This window comes from Bombina bombina, chromosome 9 (genome assembly GCF_027579735.1).
Source record: "Bombina bombina isolate aBomBom1 chromosome 9, aBomBom1.pri, whole genome shotgun sequence".
In the NCBI taxonomy this organism is placed as follows: domain Eukaryota; kingdom Metazoa; phylum Chordata; class Amphibia; order Anura; family Bombinatoridae; genus Bombina; species Bombina bombina.
Window position 1 is genome coordinate 245713297 of NC_069507.1, and position 19139 is coordinate 245732435.

Here is a 19139-nt window from a genome sequence, read left to right on the forward strand (position 1 = left end):
CACTTCCAGTTTGTGGCCCTTCCGTTTGTTCTGGCGACTGCCCCAAGAGTCTTCACAAAGGTTCTGGGAGCTCTTCTCGCAGTAGCGAGAACCAGAGGAATTGCAGTGGCTCCTTATCTGGATGATATCCTGATATCCCGATCATTCAGATCTGTCCCAACAGATATCTCTATACAGACCGGTGAGGGAGTCCCTATCTTGGAGTACCCGACCGGGGCAGTTGTCTCAGGGGACATCCTTTTTGAGACCATCCTGGGAGATTGTGACCACGAATGCAAGTCTTTCAGGATAGGGGAGCTGTTTGGGGTGCCAGAAGGGCACAGGGCAGATGGACTCGAGAAGAATCGAGTCTACCGATAAATTGTTTGTAACTTCAAGCAATATTCAACACTCTGAGGGCTTGGCCCCTTCTGGGGTTGTCCCGATTCATCAGATTCTAGTCGGACAACATTACCTCGGTGGCTTACATAAGCAATTGGGGGAGGGCGAGAAGTTCCCTAGCCATGAGGGAAGTATCTAGGATTCTGAAGTGGGTGGAGACTCACAATTGTTCGCTCTCAGTGATCCACATTCCGAATGTGGACAACTGGGAAGCGGATTTTCTGAGCAGACAGACGTTTCATCCAGGGGCATGATCCCTCCATCCCGAGATGTTCGCAGAAATCTGCAGCAGATGGGGGACGCTGGAGTTAGATCTCATGGCGTCCAGACTCAATTGCAAGCTAACCAGATACGCGTCGCGATCCAGGGATCCCCAAGCAGAACTGATAGATGCCTTGGCGGTACCCTGGAACTTCAACCTAATTTACATATTTCCACCGTTACCTCTTCTACCACGGGTAGTGGTCCGCATCAAGCAGGATCAAGCTTCGGCTATTCTGATTGATCCGTCGTGCTCGAGGAGGATGTGGTTTGCGGATCTGGTGGCGATGTTGTTATCTCTGCCGTGGAAGTTACCTTGTCGCAGGGATCTGCTGGTTCAAAGTCCCTTTTTACATCAAAATCTAGATTCTCTGAGGCTGACTGCGTGGAGATTGGACTAGTCTGAGCCAAGAGAGGATTTTCGGAAAAAGTGATTGACAATCTCGTTCAGGCCAGGAAGCCGGTCACTCGACGCATCTACCACACTGTCTGGAGGACCTACTTTTCCTGGTGTGAGGAAAGAGGATATCCCTAGCATAAGGCCATGGTATCCAGGATTTTGGCCTTTCTCCAGGACGGTCTGGAAAGGGTCTTGCCGCTAGTTCCCTAAGGGGACAGATCTCAGCTTTATCTATACTGTTGCATAAGAAGCCTGCAGAGCTTCCTGACATTCAGTCTTTTGTTCAGGCTCTGGTTAGGATCAGGCCTGTTTTCAGGAATCCGGCTCCTCCTTAGAGCTTAAACTTGGTTCTTAAGGTCTTGCAGAGGGCTCCGTTTGAGCCTATGCATGCACTTGACATTAAGGTTCTTTCATGGAAAGTTCAATTATTACTGGCTATAGCATCAGGGGCGCAGAGTCTCTGAGTTGGCGGCCTTGCAATGTGAGCCTCCCTACTTGTTTTTTAATGCTGATAAGGCTGTTCTTCACACTGGATTGGGATTCCTTTCCAAGGTTGTGTAGAGTCGTAATATCAATCAGGAAATAGTTCCTTCTTTGTGTTTTAACCCTTCTTCGAAGGAGAGGTTACTTCATAATCTGGACGTGGTTCGGGAGTTGAAGTTTTATCTTCAGGCCACAAAGAAGTTCAGACAGACTTCGTCCTTATTTGTTGTGTATTCGGGGAAGCGCAGGGGACAAAGGGCCTCTGCTAATTCTCTATCTTTTTGGTTGAGGAGTATGATCCGTCTGGCTAATGAGACAGTGGGACACAAGCCTCCTCAGAGGATTACGGCTCACCCGACTAGAGCTGTGGCCTCTTCTTGGGCCTTTAAGAATGAGGCTTCTATGGAGCAGATTTTATAAATTTGGTGTTTTTGCTTTGGCGGAAGCAGCTTTTGGGAGACAGGTAATGCAGGCTGTGGTGCCCTCAGTATAGGGTCCACCTCCTTTTACTCTCCAGTTTTTTTTTCATTCATTGTCCTCTAGAGCTTGGGTATTTGTTCCCACAAGTAATGAATGAAGCAGTGGACTCTCCTCCCATTAAGATGGAAAACATAAATTATGCTTACCTGATAATTTAATTTCCATCTGTGGGAGGAGAGTCCACTGCACCCGCCCGTTTCCGGTGGGCGGACCTACATTTTATTAATAATCTTCTGGCACCATTTACACCTTGATATTTCTCCTACTGTTCCTTGTTCCCTTGGCAGAATTACTGGGGGATGAGGGGAGTGGGGGAGGTATTTAAGCCTTTGGCTGGGGTGTCTTTGCCTCCTCTTGGTGGCCAGGTTTTAATTCCCACAAGTAATGAATGAAGCAGTGGACTCTCCTCCCACAGATGGAAATGAAATTATCAGGTAAGCATAATTTGGTTTTTTTTCTACATAAAATCACCATAAATGTATATGGGATTTTTTTTTTTTTTGGTATTGTTATTGTCCTCCGTATCTGTTAAACAGGGACTTTCTCGTGCCAGTGCAGAACTACACTATAGGCAGCTTTAAAGCACAATAGTGATTTGTGGGTTTCATAGGTCCTCCTCCAGTATTAAACTGGACAGTCCCGTTTATGCACCTGATTTTCCCAACTATCCTGATTTAAGAGGGATAGTCTCTTATCCTGAGCAGTGTCCCACCGAGATATCCCTTGGTCTGCTTAGACACACCTAATAGCTATATTTTTAAATTGTATATAGTCATTCATTTTAAACAACTTTCCAATGTACTTAATTTATCTAATTTGATTCGTTATCTTGGCATCCTTTGTTGAAAAGCATACCTAGGTACACTCAGTAGTGAATTGCTGCTCTTTCAAGAAAGGATACCAAGAGAATGAAGCAAAATTTATAACAAAACGGGAAAGTGTTTTACAAATGTATGCTTTATCTGAACCGTGAAAGAAATAGTTTGGGTTTATGCCCCTTTAAGTATAACCCACTGGTTAGTGCTTTTTTTATTACAACTATGAAATCCCTTTAATATATCCTTCTTTATCCCAGTAAGCTGTGGGTGTGTTCACATCAATATATTTGGAGCTCATACCACTTATCAATTCAATGTTTTTTTATCCTTGTGCTTATTACAAAGCTATCATACTTTTTTATTTTTTATTTACTTGTTTGATATTGTTACTGTACCTCACATTACCTTCCTTTGAGTATGTTATGTGATTGCAAGATGCTTTTCTTTCATGAGTTAGAAAGAGTGTGCAATTATTTTTTTTTAAAAAATATTTATTTATATTCAACAATGTGTATAATCAAATGAATTCAACCTTTTTGTGCCACGCAGGGCCAGGTAAGACATATTGTATTACAAAACGAAACAATTTTAGAACAACAATTTCACTTTCTCTTGCTGAATTAATGATCCCCTTATATGAAATATTTGTACACATAGCTGCGGTTTTTATATTTTAAATATGCAGAAAAACAATTAAACACTCATCAACTGAACAAAGACACAAAAAAAACACACACAAACAAAGAAGGAAAGAAAGAGAGAAAAAAAAAAGGGGGGGCAAAAGACTTGGACCCATATCCTGAGTCCAGTCGATGTGAACAGTCAATATACATAGATAGAGTTCAACTATAACTTCTAGTTGCACAATTTTGAATGCAGTTTTAACTAAATATTGTTCTGAGGCACAGAATTATACGACATCATGCAAAATACAGTATTAACAGGAAGCACGTCATTCAGAAAACAACATATATGTATACTAAGCATTCACATAGACTATACCTTATTGGGTTTTTAATTTTACACGTCTACAGTCAACAACAAAAAACAGAGAGAAAGAAAGAGAGAGAAAAAAAAAGGGGGGGGGAGGGGACAATGGGAGGAAGGAAAGAAAAAATAAAAAAATGGGGGGGAAAAGGGAAGGGAGGGGGCAGGAAAAGAACCCTCTCTCCCCCCCCCCTCTCCCACAGGAAGCCACCTGGCAAAAGACAATTCCAAGGGGACATCCCAACTCCACTCCACTACTCATTCCCTACCAGGCGCCCAAGAGCACCAATTCCGAATTTCTAAATGGGAATATAAGGTCGTTCATTTCTATATCTGGTAATGACTTGATAAAAACTGACCATTTGCCAAAGAATCGTCTGATGTCTGAGTCATTATCTAAATTGGTATCCCTTTGTTCTAATAGACATTGTTTTTTCAGACAGTTCTTAATCTCTGGAATGGATGGAATTGCTCTGTTTCCATTTTTTAAAAATAAGATATCTTGTTGCCAGAATAGAGAGAAGTATCAATTTATCATATGGGTTGTGTTCCCTGGGGCCAAAAATAATCTGTAGCTGTGTAAGACCCAGATGGGAGATTTTGAGGGTTTTGTTGAGCCAGAACTCTAGTTTCCACCAGAGATGCCTTATTCTGGGGCAACTCCAAATCATGTGCATTAAACCCACTGCAGGGAGCGAGCATTTTGGACATTTGTAAAAGCTAGAGTTACGAATTTTGTAGCCCTTTTTAGGGGTAAAATATGAGTTATGGAGAAGTTTGACGTGCATCTCTCGCCAGGTAGCAGAGAGAGTAGCCTGTGCCACTTTGCAGATTGAAATTTGAATAGTTTTTATATCAATACTAGATTGTGGTGACAGCTGATTCCATATAGAGGTAATTTTCTCTAGCTCTACTTCACCTTTACCTGATTTGATTAGCTGATAACACGGAGAGATGGAACTAATACCGTTTTTAAACAGGGTAACCCAGCTGTTTAACCTATCTCATTCGTTAGTTCAAGCAGTAGATGTCTACTTTGCAGAAATGCAAATAATTCCTTATTGTTGATTTGAAACTCTGTTTTTAAGTCGTCAAAGGATTTAACGGATTTCCTCACTGGGTCCCAGAGTTGTATCAACCTACTCAGGCCTAGATCATGCCACTTCTTGAATATTCCAGAGTTTGCTCCTACCGGGAATTTCGGATTTCTCTGTAATGGAAGTATTGGGAGACTTTACAATTTAAAGATAATGAATTACCCACTCTCCACCAGGCCTTCAGGGGATTAGAGAAAGATTTAAGTGTTTTGATTTTTACCTGGTAATTCTTTAGGTGGACAGTGCATTAAGGCTAACAGCAGATACGGGTTACAAATATTTTCCTCTAGAGATTTGTTCGTAACATAATTGCTGTGAGATATCCAGTCGACCACCACTCGAGCTAAAAAGCATAATTGTATGATCGAATATCCGGCAGTGCAAGACCGCCACTGTCTTTTGGGAGAAAAAGTTTATTTAGAGATATTCTGGGTCTTTTCTCCTGCCAGAGGAATTTGCTAAGTGCACTGTTAAGACATCGGACATCCCTCTCTAAGAGAATTAATGGAATGTTCTGCAATACGTAAAGAAGTTTAGGGAGCAAAATCATTTTGAATAAGGTAATCCGACCGGAGATAGATAGTGGGAGGGATTGCCAATTTTTGAGTTTCTCCCTAATATTCGTTAGAATTGGAGAGAAATTAAGATTCTACATCTCTCCCGGCAAGGAGGGAATTAAGATTCCTAAGTATTTAAGGGAGACTCTAGACACAGTAAAAGGAATATCACGAGGGGAGTTATTGTTTCGTCTAAGCCAAAGAAATTCTGATTTTGCTTCATTAATCTTGTAGCCCGAGAAGGACCCAAATTGGGTAGTAATATCTAATAGTTTAGGGATACTAGTTTTAATATCTGAAAGATATAGCAGCGTACAAAGCGATTTTTATAACCTGATTACCCACCTTAATTCCTGCTAATTGTTGCCTGACCATGATTGCCAGCGGTTCAATTGAGACGTCAAAGAGTAGAGGGGACCAAGAGTTATCTGTGGAGAGGGTATATAATTGACGACCAGAGTTGTTTGTGGTTCTTTATAAAAGTTCCTGATAAATTCAAGAAACTTGCCCCTGAAGCCAAAGTTAACCATAGAAGTGAAGAGATGATCGAAGTGAATTGAATCGAACGCTTTCTCTGCGTCAACCGAGACAATGGCCAGGTCAGGTGCTGCCCCGTCCCCCCCACTCTCCGACAACTCCACAGTCCTAAAATACTCTGTAATAACCACGGCCTCTCTGATTTTTGCTGAGGAGTTTCGGCCCTTGAGGAACCCGGCCTGTTCCGAATGGATAATAGTGGCAAGTGGTGCCTGGAGGCGCCCGGCAATAATAGAACAGAGGATTTTATAGTCTCCATTCAAGAGAGCTATGGGCCTATACAATTCTTTAAGGGAGGGATCTTTCCCTCCCTTTAGAATTAAGAGTGTGCAATTTTAAATAACTTTCCAATTTACTTCTATGATCTAATTTGCTTAATTCTCCTGATATCCTTTGTTGAAAAACATATCTAAATAGGCTCAATAGCTGCTGATTGGTGGCTGCATATAGATGCCTCGTGTGATTGGCTCACCCATGTGCACTGCTATTTCTTCAACAAAGTATATCTGAATAATGAAGCAAATTAAATAATAGAAGTAAATTGAAAAGCTATTTAATATTGTATTTCCTATCTGAATTAATATAGAAATAGAAAAAAAATTGGGTTCAGTGTCCCTTTAAGGACAAATCAGACACTTTCTGCTGGCTTAGAGTGCTACTTTCAAATTCTTTCAATGCAGGAGTTTACATTAGTGTGAAGCCACCCAAAAACCATGTGATAACTATGTGATAACCAATGGATTTTAAACTGTAAATTGAGACACATGCAAACCGCTAATGGATTAGAATAGGCCCCAGCCTTCTTTGGTATATCTTTAAAGGATATGATATCTAAAACATTTCTTTCATGACTCAGATAGAGCAGCAATTTTAAACAACTTTCTTCTGTTAAGTGTGATCAGTCCACGGGTCATCATTACTTCTGGGATATTACTCCTCCCCAACAGGAAGTGCAAGAGGATTCACCCAGCAGAGCTGCATATAGCTCCTCCCCTCTACGTCACTCCCAGTCATTCTCTTGCACCCAACGACTAGATAGGATGTGTGAGAGGACTATGGTGATTATACTTAGTTTTATATCTTCAATCAAAAGTTTGTTATTTTAAAATAGCACCGGAGTGTGTTATTACCTCTCTGGCAGAGTTTGAAGAAGAATCTACCAGAGTTTTACTATGATTTTAGCCGGAGTAGTTAAGATCATATTGCTGTTCTCGGCCATCTGAGGAGTGAGGTAAACTTCAGATCAGGGGACAGCGGACAGATGAATCTGCATAGAGGTATGTAGCAGTTTTTATTTTCTGACAATGGAATTGATGAGAAAATCCTGCCATACCGATATAATGTCATGTATGTATACTTTACACTTCAGTATTCTGGGGAATGGTACTTCACTAGAATTACACTGTAAGAAATACATAAAGCTGTTTAATAACTAGAGATTATGTTTAACGTTTTTGCTGGAATGTAAAATCGTTTTCATTTGCTGAGGTACTGTGTGAATAAATGTTTGGGCACCATTTTTCCACTTGGCAGTTGCTTAATCTGTTTTTCTGACAGTTTCTGTTCTCCCTCACTGCTGTGTGTGAGGGGGAGGGGCCGTTTTTTGGCGCTTTTTCTATGCATCAAATATTTCAGTCAGCAACTCATTGTATTCCCTACATGATCCGGTTCATCTCTACAGAGCTCAGGGGTCTTCAAAACTTATTTTGAGGGAGGTAATTTCTCTCAGCAGAGCTGTGAGAATTATAGTTTGACTGAGATAAAAAACGTTTATTCTGTAATTTGTTTCCTGCTTTCAGAATTTGTTATCTTTGCTAATGGGATTAAACCTTTGCTAAAGTTGTGTTGTTTACAAGGATTGAGGCTATAACTGTTTCAATTTATTAATTTTCAACTGTCATAGATCTTCTGTGCTTCTTAAAGGCACAGTACGTTTTAATATTATTCTAATTGAATTGTATTTCCAAGTTGCAAGTTTATTTGCTAGTGTGTTAAACATGTCTGATTCAGAGGATGATACCTGTGTCATTTGTTGCAATGCCAAAGTGGAGCCCAATAGAAATTTATGTACTAACTGTATTGATGCTACTTTAAATAAAAGTCAATCTGTACAAATTGAACAAATTTCACCAAACAACGAGGGGAGAGTTATGCCGACTAACTCGCCTCACGTGTCAGTACCTACATCTCCCGCTCAGAGGGAGGTGCGTGATATTGTAGCGCCGAGTACATCTGGGCGGCCATTACAAATCACATTACAGGATATGGCTACTGTTATGACTGAGGTTTTGGCTAAATTACCAGAACTAAGAGGTAAGCGTGATCACTCTGGGGTGAGAACAGAGTGCGCTGATAATATTAGGGCCATGTCAGACACTGCGTCACAGGTGGCAGAACATGAGGACGGAGAACTTCATTCTGTGGGTGACGGTTCTGATCCAAACAGACTGGATACAGATATTTCAAATTTTAAATTTAAACTGGAAAACCTCCGTGTATTACTAGGGGAGGTGTTAGCGGCTCTGAATGATTGTAACACAGTTGCAATACCAGAGAAAATGTGTAGGTTGGATAAATATTTTGCGGTACCGACGAGTATTGAGGTTTTCTTCTGTTAAGTGTGATCAGTCCACGGGTCATCATTACTTCTGGGATATTACTCCTCCCCAACAGGAAGTGCAAGAGGATTCACCCAGCAGAGCTGCATATAGCTCCTCCCCTCTACGTCACTCCCAGTCATTCTCTTGCACCCAACGACTAGATAGGATGTGTGAGAGGACTATGGTGATTATACTTAGTTTTATATCTTCAATCAAAAGTTTGTTATTTTAAAATAGCACCGGAGTGTGTTATTACCTCTCTGGCAGAGTTTGAAGAAGAATCTACCAGAGTTTTGCTATGATTTTAGCCGGAGTAGTTAAGATCATATTGCTGTTCTCGGCCATCTGAGGAGTGAGGTAAACTTCAGATCAGGGGACAGCGGGCAGATGAATCTGCATAGAGGTATGTAGCAGTTTTTATTTTCTGACAATGGAATTGATGAGAAAATCCTGCCATACCGATATAATGTCATGTATGTATACTTTACACTTCAGTATTCTGGGGAATGGTACTTCACTAGAATTACACTGTAAGAAATACATAAAGCTGTTTAATAACTAGAGATTATGTTTAACGTTTTTGCTGGAATGTAAAATCGTTTTCATTTGCTGAGGTACTGTGTGAATAAATGTTTGGGCACTATTTTTCCACTTGGCAGTTGCTTAATCTGTTTTTTCTGACAGTTTCTGTTCTCCCTCACTGCTGTGTGTGAGGGGGAGGGGCCGTTTTTTGGCGCTTTTTCTATGCATCAAATATTTCAGTCAGCAACTCATTGTATTCCCTGCATGATCCGGTTCATCTCTACAGAGCTCAGGGGTCTTCAAAACTTATTTTGAGGGAGGTAATTTCTCTCAGCAGAGCTGTGAGAATTATAGTTTGACTGAGATAAAAAACGTTTATTCTGTAATTTGTTTCCTGCTTTCAGAATTTGTTATCTTTGCTAATGGGATTAAACCTTTGCTAAAGTTGTGTTGTTTACAAGGATTGAGGCTATAACTGTTTCAATTTATTAATTTTCAACTGTCATAGATCTTCTGTGCTTCTTAAAGGCACAGTACATTTTAATATTATTCTAATTGAATTGTATTTCCAAGTTGCAAGTTTATTTGCTAGTGTGTTAAACATGTCTGATTCAGAGGATGATACCTGTGTCATTTGTTGCAATGCCAAAGTGGAGCCCAATAGAAATTTATGTACTAACTGTATTGATGCTACTTTAAATAAAAGTCAATCTGTACAAATTGAACAAATTTCACCAAACAACGAGGGGAGAGTTATGCCGACTAACTCGCCTCACGTGTCAGTACCTACATCTCCCGCTCAGAGGGAGGTGCGTGATATTGTAGCGCCGAGTACATCTGGGCGGCCATTACAAATCGCATTACAGGATATGGCTACTGTTATGACTGAGGTTTTGGCTAAATTACCAGAACTAAGAGGTAAGCGTGATCACTCTGGGGTGAGAACAGAGTGCGCTGATAATATTAGGGCCATGTCAGACACTGCGTCACAGGTGGCAGAACATGAGGACGGAGAACTTCATTCTGTGGGTGACGGTTCTGATCCAAACAGACTGGATTCAGATATTTCAAATTTTAAATTTAAACTGGAAAACCTCCGTGTATTACTAGGGGAGGTGTTAGCGGCTCTGAATGATTGTAACACAGTTGCAATACCAGAGAAAATGTGTAGGTTGGATAAATATTTTGCGGTACCGACGAGTACTGAGGTTTTTCCTATACCTAAGAGACTTACTGAAATTGTTACTAAGGAGTGGGATAGACCCGGTGTGCCGTTCTCACCCCCTCCGATATTTAGAAAAATGTTTCCAATAGACGCCACCACAAGGGACTTATGGCAAACGGTCCCTAAGGTGGAGGGAGCAGTTTCTACCTTAGCTAAGCGTACCACTATCCCGGTGGAGGATAGCTGTGCTTTTTCAGATCCAATGGATAAAAAGTTAGAGGGTTACCTTAAGAAAATGTTTGTTCAACAAGGTTTTATATTGCAACCCCTTGCATGCATTGCGCCGATCACGGCTGCAGCGGCATTCTGGATTGAGTCTCTGGAAGAGAACATTGGTTCAGCTACTCTGGACGACATTACGGACAGGCTTAGAGTCCTTAAACTAGCTAATTCATTCATTTCGGAGGCCGTAGTACATCTTACTAAACTTACGGCGAAGAATTCAGGATTCGCCATTCAGGCACGCAGGGCGCTGTGGCTAAAATCCTGGTCAGCTGATGTTACTTCTAAGTCTAAATTGCTTAATATACCTTTCAAAGGGCAGACCTTATTCGGGCCCGGGTTGAAAGAGATTATCGCTGACATTACAGGAGGTAAAGGCCATGCCCTGCCTCAGGACAAAGCCAAGACTAGACAGTCTAATTTTCGTTCCTTTCGTAATTTCAAAGCAGGAGCAGCATCAACTTCCTCTGCACCAAAACAGGAAGGAGCTGTTGCTCGCTACAGACAAGGCTGGAAACCTAACCAGTCCTGGAACAAGGGCAAGCAGACTAGGAAACCTGCTGCTGCCCCTAAAACAGCATGAATTGAGGGCCCCCGATCCGGGATCGGATCTAGTGGGGGGCAGACTTTCTCTCTTCGCCCAGGCTTGGGCAAGAGATGTTCAGGATCCCTGGGCGCTAGAGATAATATCTCAGGGATACCTTCTGGACTTCAAATACTCTCCTCCAAGAGAGAGATTTCATCTGTCAAGATTGTCAACAATCCAGACAAAGAAAGAGGCGTTTCTACGCTGCGTACAAGAGCTCTTGTTAATGGGAGTAATCCATCCAGTTCCACGATCGGAACAGGGACAGGGGTTTTACTCAAATCTGTTTGTGGTTCCCAAAAAAGAGGGAACTTTCAGACCAATCCTGGACTTAAAGATCCTAAACAAATTCCTAAGAGTTCCATCGTTCAAGATGGAGACTATTCGGACAATTTTACCTATGATCCAAGAGGGTCAATACATGACCACTGTAGATTTAAAAGATGCTTACCTTCACATACCGATTCACAAAGATCATTATCGGTACCTAAGGTTTGCCTTCCTAGACAGGCATTACCAGTTTGTGGCTCTTCCATTCGGATTGGCTACAGCTCCAAGAATCTTCACAAAGGTTCTGGGTGCTCTTCTGGCGGTACTAAGACCGCGGGGAATCTCGGTAGCTCCATACCTAGACGACATTCTGATACAAGCTTCAAGCTTTCAAACTGCCAAGTCTCATACAGAGTTAGTGCTGGCATTTCTAAGGTCACATGGATGGAAGGTGAACGAAAAGAAAAGTTCACTCGTTCCACTCACAAGAGTTCCCTTCCTGGGGACTCTTATAGATTCTGTAGAAATGAAGATTTACCTGACAGAGGACAGGCTAACAAGACTTCAAAGTGCTTGCCGCACCCTTCATTCCATTCAACACCCGTCAGTGGCTCAATGCATGGAGGTATTCGGCTTAATGGTAGCGGCAATGGACATAGTACCCTTTGCACGCTTACACCTCAGACCACTGCAACTGTGCATGCTAAGTCAGTGGAATGGGGATTACTCAGACTTGTCCCCTTCTCTGAATCTGGATCAAGAGACCAGAAATTCTCTTCTATGGGGGCTTTCTCGGCCACATCTGTCCAGGGGGATGCCATTCAGCAGACCAGACTGGACAATTGTAACAACAGACGCCAGCCTTCTAGGTTGGGGTGCCGTCTGGAATTCTCTGAAGGCTCAGGGACAATGGAGTCAGGAGGAGAGTCTCCTGCCAATAAACATTCTGGAATTGAGAGCAGTTCTCAATGCCCTCCTGGCTTGGCCCCAGTTGACAACTCGGGGGTTCATCAGGTTTCAGTCGGACAACATCACGACTGTAGCTTACATCAACCATCAGGGAGGGACAAGAAGCTCCCTAGCTATGATGGAAGTATCAAAGATAATTTGCTGGGCAGAGTCTCACTCTTGCCACCTGTCAGCAATCCACATCCCGGGAGTGGAGAACTGGGAGGCGGATTTCTTAAGTCGTCAGACTTTTCATCCGGGGGAGTGGGAACTTCATCCGGAGGTCTTTGCCCAAATACTTCGACGTTGGGGCAAACCAGAGATAGATCTCATGGCGTCTCGACAGAACGCCAAGCTTCCTCGTTACGGGTCCAGATCCAGGGATCCAGGAGCAGTCCTGATAGATGCTCTGACAGCACCTTGGGACTTCAGGATGGCTTACGTGTTTCCACCCTTCCCGTTGCTTCCTCGATTGATTGCCAGAATCAAACAAGAGAGAGCATCAGTGATTCTAATAGCACCTGCGTGGCCACGCAGGACTTGGTATGCAGACCTGGTGGACATGTCATCCTGTCCACCTTGGTCTCTACCTCTGAAACAGGACCTTCTGATACAGGGTCCCTTCAAACATCAAAATCTAACTTCTCTGAAGCTGACTGCTTGGAAATTGAACGCTTGATTTTATCAAGACGTGGATTTTCTGAGTCAGTTATTGATACCTTAATACAGGCTAGGAAACCTGTTACCAGAAAGATTTACCATAAGATATGGCGTAAATACCTATATTGGTGTGAATCCAAAGGTTACTCTTGGAGTAAGGTTAGGATTCCTAGGATATTGTCTTTTCTACAAGAAGGTTTAGAAAAGGGTTTATCTGCTAGTTCATTAAAGGGACAGATCTCAGCTCTGTCCATTCTGTTACACAAACGTCTGTCAGAAGTTCCTGACGTCCAGGCTTTTTGTCAGGCTTTGGCCAGAATTAAGCCTGTGTTTAAAACTGTTGCTCCACCATGGAGTTTAAACCTTGTTCTTAATGTTTTACAGGGCGTTCCGTTTGAACCCCTTCATTCCATTGATATAAAGTTGTTATCTTGGAAAGTTCTATTTTTAATGGCTATTTCCTCGGCTCGAAGAGTCTCTGAATTATCAGCCTTACATTGTGATTCTCCTTATTTGATTTTTCATTCGGATAAGGTAGTCCTGCGTACTAAACCTGGGTTCTTACCTAAGGTAGTTACTAACAGGAATATCAATCAAGAGATTGTTGTTCCTTCTTTATGCCCAAATCCTTCTTCAAAGAAGGAACGTCTACTGCACAACCTGGATGTAGTCCGTGCTCTAAAATTTTACTTACAGGCAACTAAGGAATTTCGACAAACGTCTTCTCTGTTTGTCATTTACTCTGGGCAGAGGAGAGGTCAAAAAGCTTCCGCTACCTCTCTTTCTTTTTGGCTTCGTAGCATAATTCGTTTAGCTTATGAGACTGCTGGACAGCAGCCTCCTGAAAGAATTACAGCTCATTCTACTAGAGCTGTGGCTTCCACTTGGGCCTTCAAGAATGAGGCCTCTGTTGAACAGATTTGCAAGGCTGCAACTTGGTCTTCGCTTCATACTTTTTCCAAATTTTACAAATTTGACACTTTTGCTTCATCGGAGGCTATTTTTGGGAGAAAGGTTCTTCAGGCAGTGGTTCCTTCTGTATAAAGAGCCTGCCTATCCCTCCCGTCATCCGTGTACTTTTGCTTTGGTATTGGTATCCCAGAAGTAATGATGACCCGTGGACTGATCACACTTAACAGAAGAAAACATAATTTATGCTTACCTGATAAATTCCTTTCTTCTGTAGTGTGATCAGTCCACGGCCCGCCCTGTTTTTAAGGCAGGTAAATATTTTTTAATTTATACTCCAGTCACCACTTCACCCTTGGCTTTTCCTTTCTAGTTGGTCCTTGGTCGAATGACTGGGAGTGACGTAGAGGGGAGGAGCTATATGCAGCTCTGCTGGGTGAATCCTCTTGCACTTCCTGTTGGGGAGGAGTAATATCCCAGAAGTAATGATGACCCGTGGACTGATCACACTACAGAAGAAAGGAATTTATCAGGTAAGCATAAATTATGTTTTCTAATTTACTCCTATTATCAAATTTTCTTTGTTCTCTTGCTATCTTTATTTAAAAAGCGCGCAACGCTTAGGAGCCAGCCCATTTTAGGTGCAGCACCTTGGATAGCGCTTGCTTATTGGTGGCTACATTTAGTATGTCTTTCAGATGTTGTTGACCAATGGGTGGGAGGAGGATGGAAGAGAGCTGTTGGGTAGGGATCAGGGAGGGGGTGGAAGGGTAATCCCTACAATAGAACAAATATAAGCCTTACACGCCACTGATTAACCCCTTAGCTGCTGGGAGTTTTAAAAGTTTGGTGCGCAGCTGCAAAGTGGCCTTCTAATTACCAAAACCGATGACAGCCATGCATGTCTGCTGTTTCTGAACAAAGGGAACCCCCTAGAAGCTTTTACAACCATGTATTATATGACTGCGTGAGAAACCCAAAGTTTATATACAGTATATTTGAGATATATATGTGTGTGTGTGTTTATAGTTTTGAGGGGCAATTTCAAGAATTTGGGCAGTTCTGCTATACCAAATGAGAGTTACCAAAAATATATATTTTAGCTGAAACAGATGATGCCAATGAACAATTTATTTTTTTCTACAGTTAGAAAGCCAAAGGATTTTGTGGATTGTGATAATTAATCTTTTTATGTTTTTTTGTGTGGTAATTTTACAATAATGTCTTAAAGGGACACTGAACCCAAATTTTTTCTTTTGTGATTCACATAGAGCATACAATTTTAAACAACTTTCTAATTTACTCCTATTATGAATTTTTCTTCGTTCTCTTGCTTTCTTTATTTGAAAACGAAGGCATCTTAGCTATTTTTTTGTTAAGAACCATGGAAAGCACTTGTTTATTGGTAGGTGAATTTACCCACCAATCAGCAAGAGCAACACAGTGTGTTCACCAAAAATGGACCGGCATCTAAACTAACATTCTTGCTTTTCAAATAAAGATACCAAGAGAATGAAAAGAAATTGATAATAGGAGTAAATTAGAGCCTTCAATTTTAAGCAACTTTCTATCTGAATCACGATAGAAAAAGATTTGGGTTCAGTGTCCCTTTAATTCTGTGAACAAACAGCTAGTTGAAATTGCCATCCACTAAAAACTCTTTTCATGCCAAAAATATATATATAAAATATTTTTTATAGGTAAATATAAAATGGAGTGTAGTAAAAATTCCCCGGTTCTTTTGTCAAGTTTTTCTCTGAAATATCCTTTGTTGAAAAGTATACATCAGTAGGCTCAAAAGCTGTGATTGGTGGCTGCACATATATGCCTCTTGTGATTGGCTTTCAGCTAGCTCCCAGTAGTGCATTACTACTCCTTCAACAAAGGACACAAAGAAATGATGCAAATTAGATAATACAAGTAAATTGGAAAGTTTTTGTATGATCTATCTGAATCATGAAACGAAACAAAACAATTGGATTTTTTCAGATGAAAAACTCACCCAATCTGTAAACATTGTTTTCTTAATGAATAAGAAAACATTAACAAATACTTTTAAAATATTAAAAATAACAAAAGAATTCCCATATACATAAGGCATTCAGATTTTGTAACACTTATCACAAGTTAAAGGGACAGTAAAATCAAAATTAAACTTTCATGATTTAGATAGAACGTGTGATTTAAAACAATTTACCAATTTACTTCTATTCTCAAATTTGCTTTGTTCTATTGATATCCATTGTTGAAGAGTAAAGCTTAGTAGGCTAACAAGCTCAGAAGTGTGCACAAGTCTTTAGCAGTCTATGGCAGCAGTGTTTGTAACTATGTTTGTAACTGCTGCCAAATGGCTTAAAGGGACATTAAACACGTTGAGATGGTAATATAAAATTATATACTGTATATATATAAAAAAGTCTGTAATCTACTTTCATTATTTTCCACTTTTCCTGTAATTCTATTCTGAAATTGTGAGCTTTTCAGTTCCTGTGAGAAAAGGAAGTGCAGAACACTGTTATATCCCACACAGCCATTGGCTGCACACTCAAGTGACCTATTTATAACTGTCCCTAATTGGCCACAACAGAGAAGGTAACCTAAGTTACAACAACATGACAGCTCCCATTGTTTATAGACACCTAAAACTTTATAATTATTTTGTCAATATTTAGACAGCTAATGAAAGTTTAAAAAATACAATTTAATCTGAATATCGGAGACTCTGCACTTCGATATATACTGAAAACCAGTCTAGTAATTGTGACGAAACAGGCTTCCTCCAATCATGGATTCCCCCCCCCCCCCAGAGTGTCCATCTCGTGAGGCCACGCCGTGATTGGAGGAAGCCGGTTTCGTCATTGCTGTGTAAGTACAGCATGAGTAGCAGGCGGGGGATTGCCGATCCAGCTTTCCTGAAGAGAAAGGGAAGTATTTGTAAAAAGATGCTGCAATGTAAACTTTCGTGCCCCTGTTTTTAATAGTATTTTTAAAAACTGGGCACTAATTCATGAAAGTTTACATTCACTTTAACAGGGAGGTTTGCCAGCAGTAATATACACCATTTTTACTGAAATGCACACCAGAGTGCTTAAAGTAGATAGTTTTTCCTCATATTTTAATATTTCTGGGTGCAGTTTAAATGAGTCTGGTAATTCTTATTCTCACTAATCATGCACACAAATTTATGAAAGAATAATGTACTAACAGGCACAAACCACACATACTGTATTAAAAATGCTTAAATTCCTCAATGACAGTATTCATGCTGCCTTTAATGAAAAAAACAAATATATGCAATGATATCTATTAAAGGGACAGGAAACCCCAACATGATTTGGATTGAACATACAATTTTAAACAACTTTCCAATTATTTTGTTATCCTTTGCTGAAGGAACAGCATTGCACTAGTGACAGCTAGATGAACACATCTAGTTAGCCGATCACAAGAGACAAATGTGTGCAGGCACCAATCAGCAGCTAGATCCCACTAGTGTAGGACATGTGTGTACTCTTTTTCAACAAGGGATACCAAGAGAACGAAGCACTTTTGAAAATAGAAGTAAATTCAAAAGTCTCAAAATTACATGCTCTATCTGAATCATACTTTCCTATCCCTTTTAAGGCTCCTGTTTTGGGAGATACATTTACCATATTAGCTATACCGCTTCTATCAAACTCTCAGATTAAGCTCCTATAGCGGGAGCTGAAATTATTGTTATGCTAGCTTTCACTGATAAGGCAGTTTTATTCTTGCCTGTGGTGTAAGCCAAAGGTTTAAAAATGAGGAGACTATGAGTCTCCTCATTTTTTTAACCTTCAAGTTTCCTCAGACTTTAAAGGGACATTATTGTTGAAAAATTATATTCTCTAATTTGCTCAGCTTGTGTGACTAGGTCTAGAACTACTGATTAGGTCAGCAGTTTCCTCTTGGGATCAGCCGTATTCTGCGGTTTCCGTACGTAGGGATTAAACACATAACATTACAGGGTTGCTAGTTTTGACATTGTGTGGTCTAACGAGCAATTCTTTCACTATATTTTGTGGAATAAAACCTATCCACGAATCTATCCCTAGATGGCGCTGTTACCATTTTCTCAGTAGTTTGAGAGTAATCATTTTCAGTCTCAAATCTGAAACATTTGATATTGTCAAGTAATTTGTATATTGTAAGATGTCACAGATGTCTGTCACTTAACATTTAAGTTTCTTCTTTTACCTTTTTAACAAAATGAATGTTTGATGGGACTTTATCATCTAAGTAATAAGAAACAGTTGATATTCTTCAATATATATATAAAAGTAGAAAATATTTATTTTACAAGCATGTGCCCCTCCAATCACCAAATATAAATAACAATGTTTAATTTATATTTCTCACAGCTGAGCATAATAGACTGTGCAAAAAACTGCACAAATGTAACTCTGAACTGAAGTGCAATGTACAGCTGTCAAAAAGCCGGTAACATCATAGATCTGTGAAAGTTCACGGCTCCTGTCACGATGCAACAATATAAAGGACCCCAGTATAAAGTGCTTTACCAGCTGGATTCTGTAATGAGTTATAATAAGAGAACAGCGTTAAAGAGAGCTGCAGGTACAGGAGAAAATGCCCATTTAACATCCTGATCTGTGAAAGCGCAAGAATACTTGTGTACCAAGATGGCAGCTCTCTGTATAGAGATGCAGAGCTTTAGCAACTGGATTCTGCAATAGGTTAAAGAAGAGAAAGTCTTTATAAAGAGCTGCAGGTACAGGAGGTTAAAGGGAAACTGAACCCAAATGTTTTCTTTTATGATTCAGATAGAGCAGCAATTTTAAGCAACTATCTAATTTACTCCTATTATCAATTTTTCTTCATTCTCTTGGTATCTTTATTTGAAAAGCAGGAATATAAGCATAGGAGCCAGCCCATTTTTGGTTCAGCACCTGGGTAAGGCTTGCTGATTGGTGGCAAGTGCTACCCAGGGTTCTGAATCAAAAATGGTCCGGCTCCTAAGCTTAGATTCCTGCTTTTTCAAACAAAGATAGCAAGAGAGCAAAGAAAATTTGATAATAGGTGTAAATTAGAAGGTTGCTTACAATTGCTGCTCTATCTGAATCATGAAAGAACAGATTTGGGTTTAGTGTCCCTTTAAACAATATCATGGTGAGTAGTAACCTGCTACAGTAGTTGTACTCAGCAGTTTAATGCTTT